Source organism: Bison bison, unplaced genomic scaffold, assembly GCF_000754665.1.
Source record: "Bison bison bison isolate TAMUID 2011002044 unplaced genomic scaffold, Bison_UMD1.0 scf7180017864533, whole genome shotgun sequence".
Classification (NCBI taxonomy): domain Eukaryota; kingdom Metazoa; phylum Chordata; class Mammalia; order Artiodactyla; family Bovidae; genus Bison; species Bison bison.
In genome coordinates, this window is record NW_011495082.1 from 3,071,993 (window position 1) to 3,096,664 (window position 24,672).

The 24,672-nt window shown below is 35.7% G+C and overlaps 1 protein-coding gene across 4 annotated transcripts in view; it reads right to left on the minus strand.

Annotated features, from left to right (window-relative positions):
- MEF2C (myocyte enhancer factor 2C) overlaps positions 1-24,672 on the minus strand; it is a 180,480-nt gene that overhangs the window by 133,427 nt on the left and 22,381 nt on the right. For 2 of the 4 annotated variants that reach the window (XM_010831905.1, XM_010831908.1), the window contains exon 1: positions 24,321-24,608. The exons of the other annotated variants lie outside the window; for them this stretch is intronic. The gene's annotated coding sequence lies outside the window, so the exon portion shown is untranslated. Of the gene's footprint in view, positions 1-24,320; positions 24,609-24,672 lie in introns of those variants that run through there. 4 annotated transcript variants of the gene reach the window in all.

The window sequence follows — 24,672 nt, forward strand, 5'->3', positions numbered from 1 at the left end:
ACATTCCTGGAGGAGGCAATCCAATAAGTTTATTAGGGGTATGGAAAGCAGCAGAATACAGCTGATAAGGTACAGAGTTGCTGGTAGCTCAGAGGGTAAAGAATCTGCCTGCAATGCAACAGACCTGGGTTTGATGCCTGTGTTGGGAAGATCTCCTGGAGAAGGGAATGGCCACCCACTCCAGTATTCTTGCCTGGAGAATCCCATGGACAGGGAAGCCTGGTGGGCTACAGTCCACGGGGTCACAAAGAGTCAGACCTAACTGAGCAATGTTCGCTTTTCACACACTGGAGCCCAAATGCCAGGGTCCTAATGTGAGGCTAGTCAAATCCTTGACACTCTCATCCAGGTGCATATGCTTGCTACTTGCCTTCAGTCTTCTTGTTCAGATACCTCTTGGGAAGTTCTTACTTGTATATTCCACATTGTTAGCTAAAGATAACTAATAAACATTTGAGAGTGATGCTTATTATATATCTGAACAGAAAAAGCTATTCTAAAAAGCTATAAACTAAGAATACTTGTAAAGGTCTCCTGAGGAAGGTGGTGGTGGGAATTCTGCACTTTAAAGGAACATTGTATATGATTCTGAGGTACTGCATTGTGAAACGTAGAAATTATTTTCATTATTTTCACAAAAATTCCATCTGCCTCATCAGGGAAAGACTGAAGGCAAAAGAAGAGTGGCAGAGGATGAGATGGTTAGACAGCCTCACTGACTCCACACACATGAATCTGATCAAACTCTGTGAGATAGTGGAAGACAGGGAAGCTTGGTGAGCTGCAGTCCATGGGGTGGCAAAGAGTCAGACATGACTCAGTGACTGAACAACATCAGAGACTGCTTTGGCTAAGCATTGCTGGTGAAGGAAAGTTTGCACAGTCCAATTCAGCTATTTGTATTACAACACCTGTACGGCGTTAAAAAAATTTCTGTAAGTGTACAATGGGTTTCTGCGGGCTCATGTGAGAAGTTAACCATGTAAAGACTGTTTCCAGGAAAAATAAAGTATCTGTTTCCAATTATAAAAATTATTGGGGGACCAAATTATTCATAAGTGGGGGATTTGACTGTATCATTGGGTGCATAGTGGCACACTAGAGTGTACACTCAAAAGGCATGCATACAATGACAAGATACTTTCAAGATCTTCCTTTAAGATCAAGTTCAATAGTTTTCTCCTCTGTGAAATATTTCTAGAATCCTCATGCAGTACCCATTGGGCCTTTTATTCCCTGTGTTATCAGAGACAATAGAACCAGCACGCCATAAAAATCAAAGGGAATGTAATGTCACATGTGAAAGTTCCTACATTAATTCAAGAATGCAAGAATTCTATATTAGAAGAAGAATATTTCTTTTTTCAATCTCCTGCATAATATCCCGGTTTGTAACTCTGTGTGTGTGTGTGTGTGTGTGTGTGCACGCACGAGCATTCTCAGTTGTGTCTGTCTCTTTGCTGCTCCATGGACTGTAGCCCGCCAGGCTCCTCTGTCCATGGAATTTTCCAGGCAAGAATACCAGAGTTGGTGGCCATGCCCTCCTCCAAGAGGATCTTCCCAGCCCAGAGAGCCCAGATCTTCCTGAACCTGCATCTCTTGTGTCTCCTGCATTGGCCGGTGGATTCTTTACCGCTGGGCCACCAATTAACCAGTTCATAATAGAATATTAAATATTCACTGCTAGCTCATCCTAGGAGATGTCAATAATTTGGAAACTATACTGATACAACTAATTGTACACATTGTTCTGGAAGAGAAAAACTTCTTTTCGCAGCTATGACTTACATGTAAAGCTAACGGCAGCAAAGACCGCAGCTGCTAATATACTTGTTCATTTAGGAACAAGTCCAAAACTCCTGAGGTTTTGTTTTTTTTGGGGGGGGGGAATGAATTCATTAGTGTTCAACAAAAGGCAGACCTTAGTTTTTTTTCTTTGAGAACATAACAGACACATGGGATACTATAACAGACATTCATACGTTCCTTATACAACTCAATAAAGTTCTCTAGTGCATTCCACAATAAAAAATTTTAAATCTTAGAGGCCTTATCACTTTATTAAATACTTGCTCTGAGTAGGAAAGAGTATAAATTTCCTTTATGTAATGGAAATAAGCTATATTTTTATGGCCAGTTCAACATTCAAATAATGAATAGAAACACCCATGAAGTGCTATGTTCTGCAGGTAGGAAAAAAGCAGCAGTTTCTTTTACATAATGGAAATATATTGCATTTTACCACAGATTCAACATTCTAATAATGATAAGTGCCAATGAAATGAATGAAGTGCCTTCTAATTTTCTTCCATGTCCCTCAAGGCTGGAAAAAGAATAATCCTGCCACTTCTGTGAACAGGTGAATACATGAATGAAACTATTACTTTGTAGGTTTCTTTTTTTTTTTAATGGCAAGGTAGTTCTTTGGCACACTATTCCTAATTACCAGGAAGCTGTGCCTGCAGGCCACAATGCTGGGTTTGTCCATTCCCTGTTGCCTTTAACATTTTCCCCTTCTAGAATCATAAAACAAAATGAACTGAGTTTTGTTGCTTTGTTGGTTTTTTTTTTTTTGAAACTGTAAATTTTTTCACCTTAACAAATACCGTATTCCAGAGCCTACCTTTCAGACACAATCTTAGGTCATGTCTGTGTGCCAACTGCAGCCACTGGGTTTGGTCAGACTCTGTCTGCAGGGCTGCCCTGCCCAGCAGAGCCCCGCAGCCACAATCTGGAAGCATCAGCCCCACCACGTGCGTGACATTAAGATGATCCACAGCAATCCTGCAAGACTACATTTTAAGGAGAGCTTCCAATTTGCTGTGGTTGGCATGACCTAATTTTGGCTCGAAAGGTACATTTTTTCCCCTCTGGGTTTTACTGACTACACATTGGAGAGAGAAAAAAAAATTATGTTCTTAAAGGGATTCTTACTCTTCCTTAAGGAAATTTAGGGAATTTAACAACTGTTGGCCTCTGGCTAACATGCGAACTAAAGTCTTTTTCCAGCTTCGCCTACATCTTGACCCCTCGTGCCAAATATTTCACGCAGTCTATTTATAAAGTTCATCACTTCCCCTGTTACTTCATCTTTAGAAATGCCAATAATTTAGAAACTGGAATGATGCAGCTGGTGTTACAAACTGGTAAAAGGAAGATTCTACGGAAGAGATAATTTCCCTTTGTATAACTTCAGCAATCAATTTATTTTCTTCTCAATTTTATAGCTAGAAGGGAGGTAATGCTAATATTCCTATTACTTAGCTCACCATAGATTTACAGACGATTCAAAGTTCTAAAGATTTTCAATGTTGACAGTAGTTTTTAACCCTGTCTGCACATCTGAATTACTTGAGATACTTTCAAAAATGACTGATCTCTAGACCCATCCCAGACCAATGAAACTGGAAATGTTGGAGCTGACTCCACAGCACTGTTATTTTTTAAAAGCTCTCCAGGAATTTGAATGTAAAGTCAGATCTGAAGTCTATTCCATTAAAATCTCTTAGAAATATAGCACCTCATTACAGGTATGTTGTAGCATTATTTAATTTGGGTATATATGTTCCTGAAATTTACTAGTCTATTTATGAGCTGACTGCCATGAAAACACTTCTCAGTTATTGAATGATGTGAGAAAAAAAGCTCATCTGGATAACCTCACTGACTCTCAACAGATTTGTAAGTTGCAATCATAGAAAGCTCTGCCTTCCTGAGATAAAACAGCACTGATAAGTATGTCGCTCTTCTGGAAAACCAGCATCAAGAGCTTCGAGGACTTAAAAGTCGCTTGTTTTCATTTGGATCATACTGATTTTTTGGAGAGTTTCCAGTTGCATTAAAAAAATAAACTCACCTTATGATATTTACTGACTTGTAAATCTCTAATAATATGCTAATTGAATTCAATGCTGTGTATTTAATTTACTCAAAGTGAAAATTTTCTAACTGTATTTGTGGTATTAATGTGTTATCTAAGACCAAATCCAGTTCATTTTATGACTTCCAGAAAAATCAATCCATTGGATCAAAGTACCTGGTCTTTCATAACTAATTTAATTTTCTAGTCACTGGGATGTGATTAACAAAGCAGTGCAGTTCAGTTTCCCCTCTTTCTTCCCGATATGAAGCTGGACTTAGAAGGGATCTGGTTTGTAGAAATAACATGGTCTAGGAGCTGAAATGAAAAGTTTGTTTACAGACTTGGAAGTTTATTCCACTATATAATTAAGACCACCATCTAACCCCCTTTATATAAAATTGGATGCGGCTCATTTTACAGTAAAGCTTTCTATGAAAAAACGCAACATTTTCCTATGTAACTTGCAGAACCAATACATTTATTTCCTCTGCATGTCCTGCCTTTTCTGTCTTCTGAAGCTGAGTGTGTGTTGTATGTTTGTTTGGCTATATAGAAAGAACAAGTCCAGTTTCTTGGATTCCATGTATCTTATAAAGTCATGGCTTGCAATGTCTTACAAATTTATTCTCTTCTTTTAGAGTACCCTTAATACAGTAATTTTAAAGTATACAATAGGCTTCCCTGGTGGCTCAGTTGGTAAAGAATCTGCCTGCAATGCAGGAGACCTGGGTTCTATCTCTGGGTCAGGAAGATCCCCTGGAGAAGAAAAGGGCAACCCACTCTAGTATTCTTGCCTGGAGAATCCCATGGACAGAGGAGCCTGGAGGGCTACAGTCCATGGGAGTTGCAAGAGTCGAACATGACTTAGTGACTAAACCACCACCACCATCACCACCAAAGTACATGATGTTTTTTCATAAGGTTATGACATCTAAAGTCCTTTATTTTTAATTTTTTTTAGAACAAGGGAAAAAAAAGAGAGAAATACCATGTGAAGTTTTTTTCTAAAATTATTTTTTGTAGCAGATAAAAATTGCATCTCCAATATGAAGTATTCCTGGTAGCATGTCACTGTTGGTACTCTTCTCCCTCATTCATACCCTGTTCTACATCCCTGTCCAAACAGTGAATTGCAGAGGAGGACTTGGATCAGGCTGTCCTTCCTTTCAGCTGTGTCTAGGAAACAGGGCCTGAGTGGGAACAGAGGAAGAGCAAACCCCCAAGTCACCTCGAGGTCTGTAACAGGGAGGTTTTCTGTCATGCCAGAGAATGGAAAGGGGATTAGCTAGACTCTTCCCACTTCAAGGAGCATCCTCGCAGCTTCACTGAAAGAAAGTCAAAGTGAAGTTGCTCAGTCCTGTTCGACTCTTTGCGACCCCATGGACTGTAGCCTGCCAGGCTCCTCCTTCCATGGGATTTCCAAGGCAAGAGTACCGAAGTGGGTTGCCATTTCCTTTTCCAGGGGATCTTCCCGACCCAGGGATCGAACCAGGGTCTCCCGCACTGCGGGCAGACGCTTTACCCTCTGAGCCACCAGGGAAGCTTCATTAGCTGTTACCAATTTCAGAAGAGACTAAAGTCTTGGGCAAGGCCTGGGCAACCTCTCCCAAAGGGCAGCAAGTTTGAGAACATGGCAGGCCGTAAAAAAAAAAAGAAAACTTCTAAAAGTCTGTGACATTTTTGGTGATGAACTGCCTTTTCCAGAATACTGCCAGGATTTGACTCATCATTTACCACTCACTTTAGGTGTCCTTTCTTCTACTGAAGACTGACCTGACCAGTCATCTCCCAAAAAAGTTGAACATTAACCATTTTACCTTCAACACACCCGTAGGACACTGGTGATCATATGACATTCACAATTGCACCTGAAGTTCATGTCCCTCGCCAGACTGAATTCCTCGGGGACAGAGAAGACTCCATCTTTCATTTTTGTATCCTTAACACCTTGCAAGTCATTTCCCTTTAAACACTTAGTGAATGAGCTGACTGATTAATAAATTCTGAGTTGATGTCCAAGAGGAAGTGTTAGGGAATAGCAGTAGACATTTTACGGACAGAACCAAAGACAGTTTTCAAATTATAAGCTTATTCATTTAAATTTCAGAATGCATGGAGTTGTATGACTAAGTTCAAAATTCACATGTTTCTTCTAAATAGTGGTTCTCACCCAGACTTCACATTAAAATCACCCAGGCAGCTTTGAGAAATAGCAATGCCAAAAGAGCAGGCTGATTTAATCCAAATCTGGAAGTGGATGGGCATGAGCAGTTTTTTAAAGCTCTCATACAGTCATGATTGAGAACTACTGCTCTAAACTAACTGTATGCAGGACAACCAAAGTTTCATACCTCTGACCTTGTCACTTCACATATACCCAAGATCAATTAGAGCTCACAAATTTGTATGGAGTCTGTGTGAAACTGGTAGTTGATTTTAGTCCTTCAATGATCACAGCTTTTTAAAAAAGGCTTTCAAAATGCAATATTAACTACATCATAATCCTCTTTCAGAAACATTACTAATAACTTTATCATTTATAGAATTAGCCAGTAGCTATGATTCCTCCCCAGCCTTTGAGTAACCCAGGCCTGCTTAATGAATTCTTACTTCCTCTACATTTAGAATACTTGTTCTTATGTATGGACATTCAATATAAATCTGGTGTTTTATGGAGTCTTAGAGCGTGCTCTACAATTGGAAAGCTCCAAGAAAGGAATTCAAACAACTATAGTCAAAATCACATTAGGAAGTATACTAACTAGTTGTTTTGTGTGAAAGATAAGGATGCACATAACATTACCAGTACACTTACTATTGTGTAAAGCACACAAAACTGCCCAGGCCAGTGGGCACCTCAAAGTGACATGGAGGCCACTTACCACTGTGGCCAATTAATTCCAAACTACATATCTAATTCCCAAATCTTCAAGTCATATTTCTAATAAAAGCATTGTTAAATACAGAGAACAAAGACTATTTTGGTGTTTGCATGGTAATCCAAATACGCATTTGATTCTCTTCAACAGCAAAATAAAGCGAACCAAATGCTGTTATTAAATTCACTGTGGAAATTTGTCAAGGAATCCATGACGTAAAGATACGGCAGTTACTAATTTTGAAGTTCAGAGTGTATACATTTGCTAATTCAGAAGTATCTGAATCCTGTCTGACCTCTGACTTGTCTCTCTCCTCACTTCAAGAGCATAGTAATGCTTTTATGAAAAAACAAGAAAGTTGTTTATTAGAAGAAAGAAATTTTATATTATTTTTCATAGTAAAATTCTAAAAGTGATCCGTTTCCTTTTTCAAAAGGCCTTTTACTGAATATAGAAATATTCAGTTAAAAACTAAAAGCCATGCATTTGGTGAATAAATGATGTAACATTTTCTAGTTCTCAAATATAATGCAAACTGTTCTAACTTCTCAGTATTTCAAATCTTCCTGGTTTTAATGTTTTGTTGTTTCTCTTTTTTAACTACGAAGAGATTACAAGGTGTGCCTGAATTAAAAATTCTCTAGAATATGCACCTGCATGAGTTAAATTAACTACTGAAACACATTTAATATCCATGTATAAACTGTTACACAGCTTTCATTCTTAAAATTTTATAAATTCCTACAATTCCTTACCCACTAAGGGTTAAAAAACGGTTAAAAATTAAAGCAGTTTAAAAAGTGAGAAGCAAACTGTACCTCACGAGATGGAGATGACATAAAACTAGTTGTCCACATTTCAGTTAAAGGTAATACTATAACTGGAAAAATCCATTTTCACAGATAGTAATAAGCTGTTGCTTGTGAAAAGAAATTCTATCAAATAGTTAATATACATATTTTCCTTTCCAGGGTAACAATATAGAACTGTATCATGGACCAAGAATTAATTCATTTCTCCTTAAAAAGAGAAATATCACCACACCAACATATCACACAAACATGGGTATAACATGTCATTCTGGGGTTACTGAACACTTTTCCCCATGATGCCGCCAAAATTAAGTTTCTATAATTGAGTCATTTCCGTTTTCTTATCTCATTGCTAAGAGAACATATGTGAGACTTTGACTGAGTGCGTAAGAGAGTGGACTCGAGACTGTCAGTCTGAAGCTCTAGCTCTGTCATTAACAAAGTAGATCCCTGTTAGGCAAGTTGTTTATTTCTACCTCAGTTTCTTCATCTATAAAATGCGGATAATAACAGTGCCTGTATCATTTGGTTTTGAGGAAAAAATGAGTTAATACTCGTTAATGCTCAAGCTCTTAAACCAGTGCCCAAATATATAGTAAGCTCTTCAAGAAAGTTAGCTGTGGGAATAGCTGTAATTAATAATGCTTTCAAATGAATAATACATGCTTTTGACACATGTCATAAAAGTTACTGGGAATTATTAGAGACATCTTGAGTAGTGATGCTGAATAAAAGTATTTAAAAGTGGAATTCCTAACTCATAGTTGAAAGTATCAATTATATTTATAGAAGATCGGTCTTACTTCCAGCCACCAAGCCAGCAAGAACTGAAAACCAACTGGTCAACATATGTTGATGCAGATGGAAAAAGGCTACAACTGTCTTTAAATTCCCCAAAGAAAGCTGGTGGAGAGCCCTTCTGGTCACTGCAGTCCAACCTATCATTACCCGTGCAGTGAGACTCTTTTGATGGGTTTCTTGTCTATGAATAATACATATTTTGGGGACAGCTTTACAAAAATAATCTTTCTTTGCTCCAAAACGACCTATGACTAAGCAGATGCAAAGAAAGAATTACCTCCCAACCACAAGGCAGGGTGGTACTCATGTCGGAAATTGAGGCAACTGGCAAAATCCAAAAGTATTTTTGAGATAAACTGGTCCTGTAGTTTATATTCTAGAGAACCAGGAGAGTTTCAAGCTTCAAAATGACTCTTCCCTTAATTGTTAAAAATAAAATTGGGAAAAATTTTTAATTGTTTTTGTGTAAGGAATTATTAGATAAAAGAGCTTATCTTTTTTTTTTTTTTAATGTGGACCATTTTTAAACTCTTTATTGAATCTGTTACAATACTGCTTCTGTTTTTTATGTTTTAGTTTTTTGGCCAGGAGGCATGTGGGATCTCTGCTCCCTGGCCTGCTCCCCCTGCACTAGAAGGTGAAGAAGGCTTAACTGCTGGACCGCTGGAGAAGTCCCTAAAAGAGCCCATCTTTTTAGATGACCTGGTATTCTATATACTAAGTATTTCACAATGCAAACCATCCTTGCAAACATTCTTTAAGTTCTGTGAATATCACTAAGAGGACTGAGCTTTTTTTCCCCCAATGAAATTTAAGTTTGTATTTACACTCTGAATGGTAAGCAGAGGATTTTAAAGATTAGTCATTCATGATAAACATGATTAAGTTTGCCTATGAAGTTTTGCCTCTAAATGATCTGTGTATTCAAATTGTAGCAAAAGAAAAGATTCTGGTTTTGTTCTCTCAACCCTGGGACTCCTCCCCCAATATCAGCAGTAGTCAGTCAATGAGGTCAAGTCTACCATCTTGTAATACAAAATGATGTATGTTCTCTGTTCGTTCTCAGCCCCACTGCCGAGGGCTTTGAGGGGACGAGTAAGAGGCTCTGACATCTTACAGGGTTTGACCAAATATTCTTTACAGTTCACCAGCTGTGATTCCTGGTATAGAATAGCCTTCTTAAGCCAAGAGCAAACATTGAGGATTACCAAAACTAAACAATTCAAGTACCACAGGCTAATTAAAAACTAAAGTTATCTGACACATAATGTCATGAATAAACTAAAACTTTGGCTAGAAAAAGCGAGCTCCAGAACTGACCTCGGTCACACATCTTAAATACATGTGCCCTGCTCACATTATCAAAAATGTAACAAAATCAATGCATAGACATGTATATACACTACTGTATTTCAAATTTAACCACCAAGGACTTTTCTTTCTTTAGCTATTAAGAAAACTTACTATAACAATCATTTGATATAACTCTAGAAAGATAATTTAGCAATTAATCTATATCATGTGACAAGAGAGCCAATGCATGCCAAGAAAATGATTTTCTTGCTAAAATTTGTGAAGCTGTTTGAAGAAGGTCTCTATATGTGGCAGTATATCAGTTGTGTAATCAGAAAAAAGTTCTGACATAAGTTATATCTTAAAATATATTTCATAAATTTTCTTTATATAGAAACCTAATAACTAGTTTTCCCATATAAATATACACGCTGCTGCTCCTGGTTAGTTGCTTCAGTCGTGTCCGACTCTTTGTGACCCCATGGACTATAGCCTGCCAGGCTCCTCTGTCCATGGAATTTTCCAGGCAAGAGTAATGGAATGGGTTGCCCTGCCCTTCTCCAGGGGATTTTCCCAACCTAGGGATTGAACCTGGGTCTCCTGCACTGCAGGTAGATTCTTTACCACTGAGCTATGAGGGAAGCCCATAAATATATATAATTAATGCTTAATTTGTATAAGTGATTATTCATTAATAATCTTCATTTTAGTTCATATGAATTACAACTTTGATTAAGAATTTTTTAATTTCCCAAACTTTGAGTTGATCTTCATATCAAAAATTATTTTAAAAATCTAAAATTAGCACTTAAGTACATTTGAAAATCTTCAGTTCTGGGAGATAACTTAAGTACCATGATCTGTACACAAAAGTAAATGTGTATCCATTATCTATCCACATGTGCGTATATATGCAATATGTACTTACTACTCATAAGCTTCAAATTCTGCTAACTTATTGAATTCATTTTTTTTCAGGAATAAATACACGTTTCCATTGCTCAATTTTTCTTTACTTGTACATAAAACCAGAGAAATTGTTTTATATGGAGAAGACAACAAAACTCTGAATATTTATTTAGAATATTTGATAGGAACAGAGATGCCTTAACAAATAAAAATTAACTTCAGAAATATTTACCTATTACGTTTTTAAAACGTGGATATCTATGAAGGAAAAAAAATGTTACAATACTTTGAGAGTACAGATTATCAAAGGTCGTTATACAGAATAAAGATGTATTTGATAGTATGCTTTTGATTTCATTTAATGGTATCAAAGACTTAAGGAAATCAACATTATCTATCAAGTCAAATAATGATACTAAACAGTATGTCATGATATTTTAAAAAATAAAGCTTTGATTTAAGTAGGAGAGAATGCTTGTTGTTAGTATATGTAATTTAATGACTATAAGATAAATTCTATAATTAGAAATTTGATTTTTCATAAATATCTTTGGTCTATTTTAAACATCCCTATGAAAACCTACTCTAAAATTTAAATACAATACATTTTGTTCATCATCATAGATGTTTGTGAACTTCTAAAATTTTATTTTTAATAGAAAGTGAATATTTGGCCAAAACTATGTTTGGAAGAAAGCTTTTGGTCTCTGAATATTATAAAAGTTTCTTAGAAATCTCTTAAAGGCTGAGTACAATAAAACTAGGGCAATGCATATATTCTCAGTTACTCTTAAAAAAAAACCTGTAAAAGTGACTATAGTGGCATGTTCTGACACATTCTTTTCATAAACCGAACCCTGTTAGTGACAGCAGAACAGATTGTGTGCATCTGCTGGGAATGAGCCAGATGACAGTGGAAAAACGCACATGGATACCTTGGCACAGCAAATAAAAAATGGAGAAAAAAAAGACCTGGAAGAGAAAGTGCTCAACTTTAATTGAAACATTCTTTCCAACATGATGAACTTCATCCAACCTCCTCTTGTAGCCTGTCAATTTAACATGTAAGAATGTGTTTTAAAAGGGTCCTTTGTAAGTTAGAGCTGTTTTGTCCTCTCCTTGTACTAAATTTTTTTTACTAAACTTTTCAGTTTGCATCAGAGTACAGCCAATTAGCAATGTTGTGATAGATTTAGGTGGACAGCAAAGTGTTATCTATTCTCCCCCAAACTCTCCTCCCATCCAGGCTGCTACATAACATGGAGCAGAGTTCCTTGACCTTGCAATAAATATTGACTCAAGTTTTGGATTATTTCTTCAAATTATGGCAAATCTAATAAGCATCTGGGTAGAAAAAGAGGCCAAACCACTCTACCACAGTCTGGTAAGAGAATGTTAAACTTCTAAAACCCTTTCAGGTTCAAATCAAATTTTAAATAATCTGGGTTAAGTTCTGAATTATATGGCTATTACATTGCCAAGTGCTAGAGATACCACAATTCAAATATTCTGCAAATGTGACTATTGTAAATGTTGCTTGCACTCAATAGTGCTACAATATTTGATTTTATGCTGATCAACCACAATATTGTTTAAACAGTTGGCTCAATAGCACTAGAGAGGTCCATACATAAAAACAAATGTGCTTCTATAAATCATATCAGTAAGTTATCTTGGATGTTCTGATTACAATGAAAATTTATTCTATACAGTATACAATGCAAATTTTAAATTGGAGACGAAGTTGTTTAATAGGTCAGTAGTCTGACTGAAGCAGCTGCAGTCAAAAAAAAAAAAAAATCTGGTGATTAACAGCCATTTTCCAGTAATCATAACCCTGGAAAGGGCTACTGAGCAGGGGGAGGGGGTGCAGATGGGAGTAATTCTCTAAGCCCATGTGCCTTAGAGGGCTCCATCATCTTCATGCAGACTTATTATTACTATTATTATTATTTTTAAATTAAAGCTTTTAGAGACATCCTTGATTGCAGAGTTGGGAGCTGTCCATGCTGTTCTACCATAGGGAAGTCCACTCTGCAAGTATTCCTTGCAATGAGCACTCTTTATCCAGGCATTAAAACAGGGCTAGAAAAGAAAGCTGAAATGCAAGGTGTACACTGAAGGGGTGTTATTCAAGAGCATGAGAATAATTTCAAGTAGTTGCAACTCCACAGGCTGCCTCATCAACACTACCTGTCACCCAAAATATGATTTTCTTTTTGAGAAATTAAGTGAATATAAAAGCGGAACAAAAAAGGGGTAGGCAGACTCTGAGACCAGACTTATTCCCATTTTCATCCACATCTTACCTAAATTTGTTTGTGTTATCAAAAGGTATAATCCTCAGGTAAACGTCTGCATTTTCTGCACTACTTTGTATTTCTTCTTACACAAAGAAAAACGCTTAAGTTCATTTTTTCATCATCTCAAAGTTGATAAACTATGACTACAATGAATAATGCCTCCAAAAAGGGATAGATAAAAGGGGAAAAAGGACAATAGAGGTGCTTTTTATTTATTTTTTAACTCTTTCAATAAAATATATTTTATCTTTACAAGTGAACAGAATTTACTAATTTATTCAACAAATCTCTACAGAATACCTGTTATATGCAAGAGTGATTGTGAAGGAATAGAAAGATGAGTAAAATGACACTCAGTCTTCACAAATTAATTTATCTCCACACAAAGTCAAAATTATGTAATAAGAAAAATAAATACTAATAAATCCTTCAAAAGTGGTTCATACTAATGCTAAGAGAAAAAAACCCTTCAGAATTCTCTGTGATGTTGTTTTCACTATTAAAATCATGTAACAACTCTATGTACCTCAAATACTTCCTCTAAAATGAATTTTTATTAAAACTAAGCAGTAATCTATCTGGAATTCAGAACTTCCAATAAATGACTTATAAAACTCATAGATGAAATTATTTGGTTTCTTTGGTTACATTTCTGGTTCTAAAAATAATGTGGTATTTATTAATAACATCTGATCTGTGAAAGATTTTTATTTTCTTGAAGTATACTGTACTGAGTGATCATTTGCACTGACCTCATGTAACATCAGAATTAGAGACTTGGCCTGAAAGTGACCCAATTTTAATGGTATGAAAGTATTATTGACAAAAAGTTCAAAATAATGATTCCCACCAAGCATTTCTAAATGCTCATCATTGGCAGGAAGATAAAATAATTAAAATATAGTGTAGTGCTGTGATAATAATTCAGGCTTCCCTGATGGCTCAGTGGCAAAGAAACCGCCTGGCAATGCAGGAGATGTGGGTTTGACCCCGTGGTCGGGAATATCCTCTGGAGAAGGAAATGGCAACCTACTCCAGTATTCTTGCCTGGGAAATCCCATGGACAAAGGAGCCTGGCAGGCTTCAGTCCATGGGGTCGTAGAAAGAGCTGGACACAACTTAGCAACTACAACATAATAACTTACTAATTACTGATCACTTACATTCATTTTTATATGTATTATCCTGTTTAATCATTACAACTTTAAGAGATGGGTATTATTCCCATTTTACAGATGCTGAAGACAATGCTTTCTGATGGTTAAATAACCTATCTACAGCCACTACCCAGTAAATGGAAGACTGGATTTTGAACCCAGTTTGATCTTTGTTTTTAACCATTACTGTCCATTGCTTATGGGTCTACTTGTCTAATAGCACATATATGTAAAATTAAAGAAATTATATTAAGTATAACAATGGGGTCTTCAAACTCTATGTCTGCAAATCAATCTGATTTTCTCTTGCATTCATCTTTATCCTCTCATACTTTTTGTTTCTCACTCTCTTTGCATTTTTTTCAACCCATCTTTTCCTCTACACACACACACACACACACACACACACACACACGTCCTTTGGAGTTCTGACCCAGCACTTCAATGAACATAATCAAGGCCTAAATTTGGTTCAACTAGTTCAATAACTGTACCATCTCCTCAGACTTCGTAGCACTATGCATTTTTGACAGGGATGCACCATTTGCTGACTCTAAAGCTGTCAGTGCTTCCTTACAAAGACACCATTCTAAGATCGGTGTCTAGAGCTCTTTCGTGACATGGCATTGGGCTGTGATGAACCACATCAATCTCTCAAGTGTCGGAAGATAAGTTAACACCTGAAACAATTCTATAATCTTTGCTGTGTAGCGAAAACAATATAAAAGTGCACTTGCTTTCTCACAATACCAATATTCTGAAGCAAGAAGAGAACTCAAGAGAGAATCAAAAAACAACAAAAACTGAAGAAAGGAAGAACAACGTCAAGAACTCTTTGATTTTTAAGCTAAAACATGAGAGAAGTCAAAAAATATCACACGGCGCTCAGGCTAACTCAAGAAGGATCAAATAGTCCTAGAAGGGACACTGGCCATCCATTTCAACAAAAGGACCATATGGAAACAAGCAATGGTTCTGAGTATCCTACCCGGCCCTTCACAAATCTATTAATGTCATCGTGAAATTTTCTTTTTGTTTTTTCTAAGGGGGAGAAACACTCAATGGTGACAAAAATGTAGCTAAAATTATTTCCTTAACCTACAACCTAGACAGATGCTAGGTTAAAAGTGATCTTCTAATAAAAAATAGAAATGAATGAATGAATACACTTCTTAAAAAAAAAAAGCCAGGTTTGCTCCTCTTCGTTTAGTTAAGAAAAGTAACCTTGATGAAAGTAGGTCTGGACTTACACCTTTTACAAATATATTTAACTGTTATAAAAGAAGGGTAAAAAGACCAACTTTCTCAACCACCAAACCTTTACTTTAAGACCCTCTGACAACTTAAGTCTTCTCAAATGTGAACAGAAATAAGGCAGCTTTAAAAAAGTACATGGTAATTTACTCATTAACTGTTTAAAAAATTTTTATTTCTTGCCCAGCGAATTACCTACTTTAAGAACATCCAAGAGATTAATGTTTTAATCAGGCATAGTTTTGTAATATTTAAATAGTACGACAATCCATTTTCTATTAAAAATTTATCCAGGGCACATATTGAACAACTGAAACTTTACAGTGTGTCTAACAATATTTATTGAGCGGTGATGATTCAAATTAAACTATGGTTCGGAAGAATTCCAAAAAAGATAAAGAAATCTCGTACCATATCCTAAATGAAAGCATAGTTTTAAAGGGTGAATCTGAATTTTTAAATAGAATGTCTAATTTTGTACAAAATAAATATCAAAAATTAGTGACTCCTATGTAACATATGTAAAAAAAAGTTTAAAACATATGTATATTAACATATGTAAAAAAAAGTTTAAAAGTTTTCCTCTTGTTAATGGGGTTTGAATGTGTGCCAGGTGTAGGGTTCTTACTCATAACACCAAGAAAAGCCATTGTGATCATACCCTCACAAGTTTCCTTTTAAAGTCCATGTTGTGTTAATTCCTTAACACTCCATTAGGAAATATCTACATCCACAGAAAATAGTTTCTTAATATTCAAACATAATTAAAATTATCTTTCTTATCTGTTTTAGTTTAAGGAGAAATAAAATTATGTTTAACCATCGGTCTGATGCGGTAAATTTTATACAGGCAATTAATAACTGGTTTAGTGGGTTAATGAATAAACTAACATGTATATGCTATTTGTATACTGTGAAATCAATAATCTAGTTTAAAAATAAAGTTGGAACAAATATTTATTACATAATAATACTTTCTACTTAAGGCTTTCACTTAATGCACTTCTACAACAGAAGGCCAGTTTTAGAAAGGTATGCTGGCAATAATTTGACTCCACTTCACACAAATCAGAATTCTACTACAGATTGAAAGGAGCCATGGCAGCTAGAAATTATTTTTTAATAGGATTTTAAAAAATCACGTTGCTAATGGTTGAAAATGTAACTGGTAATTAAAGAATGGTTTTAACAATTTTTTTTTACCATATTTTACAAGAAGTATAAGCTTTCACACTACACTTTCAAATGCAAAGAATATTAATGCAGATATTTAGAAACTGATGTATTTTGCATGGTAATAAATACACTATCCACAACACACCTTTCAAATAAAGAACATAAACCAAATCTGAAAACTAAAGCCCGCATTTTCTCTCTTTGTATTTTGACCTCGTAATCATTAAAAGTGTGAGTGTTTATCAATAAAAGCGACTGAAGTGCCACATATTGTGGTAGAACATTGCTATTTCCCCGAGATAAGTACAAAAACCACTCAATGTTAATTTGCATCACAAAATGACCTAACATATCTGGAATATAATGCACAAGCTTCATTGAAAAGATGTCATTATATTTTTCTCAGCAAAACAAAAAAAAATACAGACATCTGATTGGGCCTGTGTGTGCTGGAGGAGGGGAGGGTGGGGAAGAGGGCTCATTTTCTATCTTACACCTATTGTTTTAGGCATTCTAAACTGCTCTAGGGGAAGCAAAAAGAAACATGCTGAATTCACTTTGCAGTTAATGTCTCAGTGATTTAAGAGGCAGAGTTTTCAAGTTAAAGAAGGGAAACGTTATGCTTTTCCTTTCCCAGAGCGAGTGCCCAGGAAGAAGGCCCTCTGGTCCTTAGCCTACGCAAGGGGAAAAAAGGACATTACTTGGGGCTGAAATCACTCGGAGACATAAGTGGGGAAGTTTAAGATGTGGCACTGTGTGCTGTGTCTGGTCTGCAGCCAGGAAGTTTTCATTTTGTAGCTCTGCTGCCAGTACCTGCCCTGCATATTCAGAAATAAAAATACACCAGAACTCAACCTCAGAAACTGTGGATGTTACAAAGAATTAAAAGAGTTTATTTTTCTTTCTTTATCCTGAGTGTAATTACTGTTTTTAAAAAGAAAAGAGCTGAAACTATAGTAACTGGAGGGGTTTCTTTTTTTTCCCCTCCCCTTTTAAACTCCTCAAACTACCTTCCCACAAAGCCATTTAAGTTAAATGGTACATTTACAGACTCACCTACATGAAGGATATAACTTAAAACATCTGCTTAGACACGTACGTTCTGTTCAGATATAAAGAATGTGGCCAGAAAGCTGAAAAATATAGGGCCATTATATTCTTAAAATGTGTGTCCTTCTGTGTGTGCGTGTGTTCATTCATTAAAGAGATTTTTGACTGCAATTAGGTAGTCGGTCCTATAAAGGTTTCCTTGTGTGACCATGATTTCTAAAAATAAAATGCTCCAGTGAATATTTCTGCTAAATAATCACATCTTCAAAAATTACTTTAAAGAAACCCCAATCCCTCATGTTACATTAAGCAATAATACCAGCTTCCAGAATAAGCCTTGGTTGTATACCTCACGCATGGTCAATAATTAATTAGAAGGTTAAAAAAAGTCATGTTTACTCTATTAAGTAGGAGACTAATTTCCTTATCTGTCCCCACTTATTTACGCTCGTGAATCTATTTCCTAATTTTGCAAATAAATAAGCATATCTAAAGGCAAAGCTGCCTATTTTCAGGGTTCCAGGAAAGATGCATTCTCGAGCTATCATTCTAACTTGCTGAAAGAATCACAGACGTGTGAGAAAGTGAGAGGGATAGTTGTTAGCTGTTTTTAAAAATACACTTCACATTCTATCAAGACCATTATCTATCGCTTTTTATATCCAATATGCTAGAGATCCATGGTATCAAAGAACAATTTATATGAATTCTTCATGTGCATCTTATCTATGACAACAAGATACAAGAGGAAAACCAGACCACACTCAGGCTAGTCTTTTGGAAAAAGCAGGTTCTCACCAGGGACTGCTTCAGAGATCAGTATCTCCAGTCTCTAGAAACAAGTTCAAGGTACTTTACTTAAATCATTACTAGAAGATTTGCATTGTCATTCCACATGAATCGCAACCACTTGCAGGATGAACAACACCGTTCCATTCATTTCAAACTTACAGCATTAAGAATTAATAAAGTCTCTATAACATCTGCATTATTAAAGAGTAATGATTCCTGCAGAAATCTGCCTGTAATAGGTTTACTGTTTCTATTGCTTGTAAGATCACCGATTTCCTTTATAACGTTCTCAGAAGACAATCTTCATGTATACTTTAAACTTTGTTTACAACTGGCTATATTTTAAAAATAAATAGACATTTAACTGAAGCAATATAATGACAATGTACAAGAATGCTTTATGGTGAGGACAAATGAATGCTACTCGTATTACCACCTCACACCCAAATATTTATATAACAGGTATATAATTTCCATATTTAGTAGGAATATGACTTTCCTTTTTGTAGTTAATGTTAAAATAATTCCAAAGAAATGTTAGATAATACTATATTGGATAATCTTCTTTTTTCTAATGATATTCTTTGTTACAGAATTTTCCATAATTATTTTTCTTGCACAGACAGAAACTATTGATGCTATCTACTTATTCTTAAGAGAGGTCGCGAAAGGGTGCTTTTAGCTCTCTTTATGTCTCAACACATCTGTAAAATAGTTACTATTGAGATCTTGTTTTAAGCAAAATTAATTCCAGTGGGCTTTATAGAAGTTAATATCAAGAGAACAAAATTTTCACAGACTATTTTTCAGCATAGACTTTTTTTCAGTGTGAGAGAGGTTATCAACAAGAATTGCTTTTAAGAAAAACCTGACAGTTTCCTTTGCTCGCTAACTATAGCAAATGATCAGAAATTATTTTCTTTCTCATGCTGTTATTCACTTACATACTTGCTTCAATTCTCCAAGGGAAGAAATGTGGCTCTTGTGGGAAAGGTCCACCCCTTTCTACATGTTTGCTTCCTTGAACGAAAGGAACACACCCCCTAACATTTTTTGAAATGTGTCCAATATGCAAAGAATTGGAATAGCACTGTATTACTGACCAAACTAGAAAATCTTAAATGAGTCAAATATTGTTAAACTGCGTGTGTTTGGGGACAACTAAATGATGCATACAGAGGTAACAGAAATGAACTATGTTCAGCCTCTGCCTGGTGTCTATGTTTGGACACTCAGAACACTTGTAAGTGTTAATGGAAGAAACCTGTGAGTGTTTTTGTGCACCTGTGTACGTATGACAACTCAGGAGGAGGTCCATAAATGTTACAGGTTTCTGAGTGCAGCCTTTGAACTTAAGACCCATTAGAAGAATGGTTCCTCTTTTTCATAAATTCTTTAAGGAAAAAAATACCCAGAAAGTGAAATATCCATCCTTCATAAGTGGAATCAGAAAGTTGTCTGAAATCACGTAAGTGCATGAATACTGAAAGTCTATGCTCACTCTCCTCATGACAGAAAACTCATACCAAAGTTGGTATCCTTTAGCTTGTGCGTTTGACAATTTTTTGGTCATGAAAGTTGTCCTCTAACAAGTTTTCCTTCTACTATGTAGAAGCCAATGTTCCAAGAGCAAGTTATTTCTATTCTTATTGTCTAAAAATGTGATATACTTCATATTTGTAGGTATCTATACCTTTATCTTTACTTTTTCCAAAACCCTCTTTTCTAATTCCACTTTTACACAGAAATTTCCAAGTGTAAAGACACCGAGTGAGCAAAATTTTATATCTTTTTAAAGATATTCAGTATTTAAATGGTTAGTCCCTTTGCAATTTGTTCATCAGGCACTTGCTGATGAACTCAGCTATACAATTTTCAGGCCTACAAAATGGAAGCTCTGCTACTCTGCCTATGTTTTATCACTTGGAATAAGAGTGAATATAAACAGTGAGTATATGAACTGGCGCTGATGGTAATAAACTTATTAAAACTTAGTAAGATATTGTTATGGTCAAAGAAAACCTGCAAGTGTACCACAAATCCATTCAGATGAAACATCTCATTCACTGGAATTTCCTATCTTATTATAACAATGCACAGAAAATTAAACACATAAATATTAATTTTATGTTATCATAGAAGATGTAGGCAATGAAAACGCAATGTTTACATTTATGGGTGACTCATTAGTGTTTTATTGTGTGAAACACTAGGAGGCATCAGTTGGGTAAAAAAGGACTTCAATTTTTAAAGAAGCAAGAAATTACTGTAGAGTTGGATGCATAAAAAGTAGGGGTTTTCAAAATGTTATTATGTAAACCAAAACTTTTTCTCTGAAATAAACTCTGAAAACATCGCATTTTGTTGTAAAGAATGACCTTTGTAAAATATTCATGAAATAGATATACTTTGACCAAGAAACACCTATGAAGATCTACTTCAAATATATAAATTCATTAACTATGTAATTTCACATTTTTGTGAAGAATATATCTGGTAACAGAATAACATAATGGCTATTGACTACCATGCATTTTCTGCTCGGTTACTCAATACCGTGACTGTATGTTTTATTTCTGGCAAATTCTGTTTTGTGCTCTCTACAATGCCTCAGAAAATGTCTACTGAAATTAAACCTTATAGTAATAATTGCTTCTCATAAGCATCCAGAATTTGCAGTCTGTTCCAAAAGAAGTGATGGAACTTAAAATGAAAGCAATGAGGATGTACATATAAAGTACATGTTTTTCCTTATTTTACTATTGAAAGCCTGACGTTTGAAAACTGAGTTTTCTACTGTTTGAATGGCTCTTCATAATGATAAAGCAACAGGGTCGTGGTATACTTATCTAGCAATCATTCGAAATTGGAGTGTCTTGCCATTTCTCAACAATCAGCTTTTATCTTTGACCTATCAAAATAACATGTGAACTGCGTAATCCGCCTTTTGTAAGGTGCACAGACTCTGTTGTCGCTCCTGGTTTTGTGAATTGCCTCTGTAATCTGGTTTGATTTCCTAAAGATGACAGATCTCGGTGAACAGTCAGGCTTTACTGAGTGCAGGGCAGTCCACGCGCCCATGAGATTAAGGTACAGTGCTGAGGACGGATCTTAATCACCTACCCTTCCACATGCAGCACACAGACTGAGCACCAGTGATTAAATCTTTTCATTGTGTCCAGGCAATCACTGTATTCATAAAATGAATATGTGCATTTTTATAAGTTTTAGATATTAATTTGCGTGGTGTTTTCTCAGAGGATGTGCTTTGGGAAAAAAAAAAGTAGAACTTTATTAATAGTCTTTTTAAAGTCCTCTCTGTGATCCTTAATTGCATATGAAATTCTTCCATGTTATTCTGAATCATGTCTCTGAAGCCAGGGTTCTCTATTTAATAACTCTTTTTTTGTTGTTGTTATGAAGTACAAGTGTCGCTGCACAGATATTTCCCCATTTTTGTCACTTTCTGAGATTTCATACACTCAAAATATACCGCATGTGGAGTTGGGAAATAAAACCACAAAATATACTACAATAAACAGAAGAAAGTTTTGAAATATAATGTTAACAAATGCCAAGGAGTTATTTAACTCAGTTGTTTTATAAAATAAGTTTAAACACAATAAATCATTCATTGAAAAGATATGGTTGTAGTGTTATACAGTTTATTGATCTGGTAAAGTGAGGGCCAAGGAAGAAACTCATAGACATCTGAAAAATATAAAACATGATGCTTTTCCAGGATTCAGTTTTGAATCATTAGATAGTCCCTCTGCCTCTTGGAATGGACCATTTCCCCTAGATTTTGAAAACTGAATATGTTTATTCAGAAGAAAAGAGGCAAGGTACAGTAAACTCCTTGTTATTTAAATTTCATGTATTTAATTATAATATGTTTTTGTTCTGAAGAGTTCACATATATGATTGCATACTTTTAAAGTATGAACAGCTCCGGAAAGCTCAAAAATTGACTTATTATTATAAAGTGCTCATTTGTTATTAAAAACTAAGAAAAAAAATTTAATAAAAGTTACATCTTTAATATTGTCTTTCACTATATTCTACAGCAATCAGAATGTAATTAATGAATGAGGTAAAATACTGTCTTTAGTAAGAAGTCTGGAAAATATGCCATAAATATTCCAAAGCTGCATGAATTACATTAGTAAAAAACAGTAGATTTTTATAAAGTTTAGTAAAATCCGAAGGAAAGATAACTACCACCTATTGTCTCCTTAACTTGGCCAGGGGACCATATTTTAAACAAACACTGAGTTTAAAGTATGTTTTGATGAAAACTTTTAGGATTGAGTTAGAAGTCTAATACATAGCCAAATATACTTTCCTACAAATAGAATGAGATATTTGATTTTAGAGATTTGTTTTCCCTATTGAGATAAGACATTAGATAGGTACATCTCATTTTATCTGTCAAGTTCTGAATCTACTTGCTTTAGGACTACCTCTTTATCTTGATAAATAATTTCATGCACACACTGGAAGACAATAATATGGTTTATTAACTGCACAATATTCAACCAAAACTGCCTGTGCCATATTGGTACATATTCAATGTTCTCAAAGACTGGCCAAGACTGATATTATTTTATAAATTAAATGTTTTAGTTTCAAATTGGAGATTGTAAATCTCTTTAAAGCTAAAATTAGTATGCAACGCAGAGGTTAAATGGGGTTCACAGGTGGTCACATTTCCATGTCTTACCAAGTCCCTAGGGATCAGAGTTATTATATTCTATATAAACATCTTTACTTTGCAACCACAATTCTATTACAAGGTGCCAGTGAAAAAGAGGCTGGTCACTCTTTTTGACTGGTATAATGAGGTAGCTAGAGTTCCTTTCATAGCACTTAGAAAATACATGCAGTCACTAACCATTTCACAAGACAGTTACTATTAGAGTTAGAATCAGATTCACAATAGTAAAATGCACTTTGTGTCAAAGCAATTCTCCACTGAGGACTGGTTAGAGAACTGGCAGAAAGCCTGATTCTACTTATTATACTGTCAGCATTTACATATAAAGGAATTTTATACAAAAGACACACATTCCTAAAATGTGAAGAAAAAGGGCTTTTCCCCAAAATGGTAACTACTGGACCTAGAATAGTCAGACATGTTTCAGACATAGAATTTCCTTTAAGAATAACTAGCCATATTCTGGGAAGGACATAACACTACTATTAAATTTAAATACTTGCATAATATTTAATAACACAACAAACAATGTGCCACATCTGTATATACTTCCTTTGTGCCCAACTTTATCACTGAGTTTGGTAACTTTCAGCCAAAGTCCAAACAGATGGCAATTTCAGTGACTTAACCTTACTTGTTTTTAAACAGCTATGTATCTGACTTGACCTAAAGAGCAGTGATATATACTGAAGTCTCAACAAGAATTGTGAAATGTGTAGACTACCATGGCCACTGTATCACATTTTGTCCACATTAGCCCTCATCAAGCCAGCACTTTGGTAATGGAAGGAGATGCACAAAGGTATACTCTGACAGACAGCCATGCTTCAGCTCAAACTAATCCCAAGATTTAGTGGCTCAGAAGCATAACCCAAAACAAATCAGAGTCTCTGGTGGGACTCACAGGAGCATCTTTCCATGGTGAACTGCCGGCTAAATCTTAAGGCATGTACTTCAAGGTCACAGAACATTCTGTGAAATACTAAAGTCCACCAGGCTCCACATGCTCCACCATAGCAAACATGCTAATGACGTGCACTAACTTCATGAAACTTTAAACACACCAATTTGACAAGAACAAGTCAGGAGTGATTTCAGCAACTGATAGCAAACAGATAGGACTATCTAAAAAGTTACTTTTAGCCACACACAAGAAAATCATGGAACCTAAGGAAAAAAAATGCACAACAAGCCTCAACTTCAACCTTCAAAAAGGCACAGCGGTAGACCCAGTGCCGTGGAATATACTGATGCAGATTTCAGAGACAATACCCCGGCTATTTCTATTTCCTGGAGAAATGTCAGAGGTACTTACATGAAGGAAGAACCGATCAGATTAGTCCTTGGGATATTTTCCTTTTTCTTAAGAGAGAGAGAAAGAGAGAGAGAAAAAAAAAAAAATAAAACACGACAACAGTAATCTTTACTTCGTCCAGCCTTGAAGTGCTTCTCCACCTGATTCAAACATGCAGTCACGGCGACCCACACAGAACCTTCAAAGTCAATCCAATAGCAGCCCGAAGATGTCTGGGTGTACGCGTGTGCTCAAGTGTCTGACTGCGAGCAGAGCGAGCAGAGCTGGAGAAACGATGTGTGTGTGTGCGCGCGCGCGAGCGCGCGAAAGGAGCGCGCGCGCGGGGGAGGCACGCGCAGGGCCGCGCATTCGC